We start from the raw sequence: 1,059 nt of genomic DNA, 5'->3' as shown, positions 1-1,059 counted from the left end.
AATGGTGTATTATCTCCTCAGTGCCTTTCCAAGGTGTCTTGACATACACTCTTTCACCTAATTGCCTGTGAGCAATTCAAAGCAAGTTGACAGGACAGGACTTTTCTATTCCTTGGCCAATGACTGGCTGTATGCTCTTGGGCATGGTATTTCATGTCTTTGTACCCGTTTCTCTTCTCACCTTTTGTCTGCTTCAGTTTCCTTTTTCAGGCTGCAACTTCTCCTATCCTGTGTGAGTGTACAACACCTAGTATAGTGGAGGCCTGATCCTGTCTGCGATTTCTAACCCCTAGTGCGATGAAACTAGTACCAGTCATCCCCCAATCTTCCTTGTCCTCTCATATACATCCTCAGGCAAGCCCTATCAACTTCTCAGAGAAAAGCGCTGCCATTTGATCTCTTGTAGGGGTAAAGACAAAACTGCAAACTAACTCATGTAGATATGTCTCTGTATAATGAAATACCCAGCAGCAATTCAGTTCTGTTTATAGTCATGAGCACTGATAGGGGCTGGGTAGATGGCCCTTGAACAGGAAATCCTCAGCACGGGTATAGAAGAGGATTCCCTGAAGCTCCTGCGAGCTGGTTTCTGCTTCTGCCAGATACAGCAACATTCCCTTTGTGAATACTCATTTACTGCATGCAAGCTCTGGGAGCAGCATTTTATTTTGGGTAGACATTAGGGGCAGCAGCAAGGAGAACATTTTCATTCAGGCCATCAAATGTGCATCTGTCTGGTGAACTCAGCAAGCTCCTGTTTCATATTCTATTACCTTGGTCCTGAACCATCCCCTTAAGGTGCTCTCAGTGTTAGGCATTTTCCTGATTGCCCCATCTGGCCTTTCAGATTTGCTGCAGGCAAGACATTGTGCCAGAATGCACTTGCTAACACTGTTAGTTTTACTGACTTGTGCTGCTATCCCCTGTAAGCCAAGTCATGAAGTTTCTTTGGATGTGCATTTTTATTAATAGAGGCATTGGTCAAACAGGAGCTAATAGAGTGCAAAAAGCCCTGTGGCCTGCTATCAGTCTAATCCTTGTCAGTTCTCACTGTAAATC

Source organism: Athene noctua, chromosome 1 (assembly GCF_965140245.1).
Source record: "Athene noctua chromosome 1, bAthNoc1.hap1.1, whole genome shotgun sequence".
NCBI classification, from domain to species: domain Eukaryota; kingdom Metazoa; phylum Chordata; class Aves; order Strigiformes; family Strigidae; genus Athene; species Athene noctua.
The sequence above is the reverse complement of the archived record's forward strand: the minus strand, read 5'-3'. Positions refer to the sequence as shown.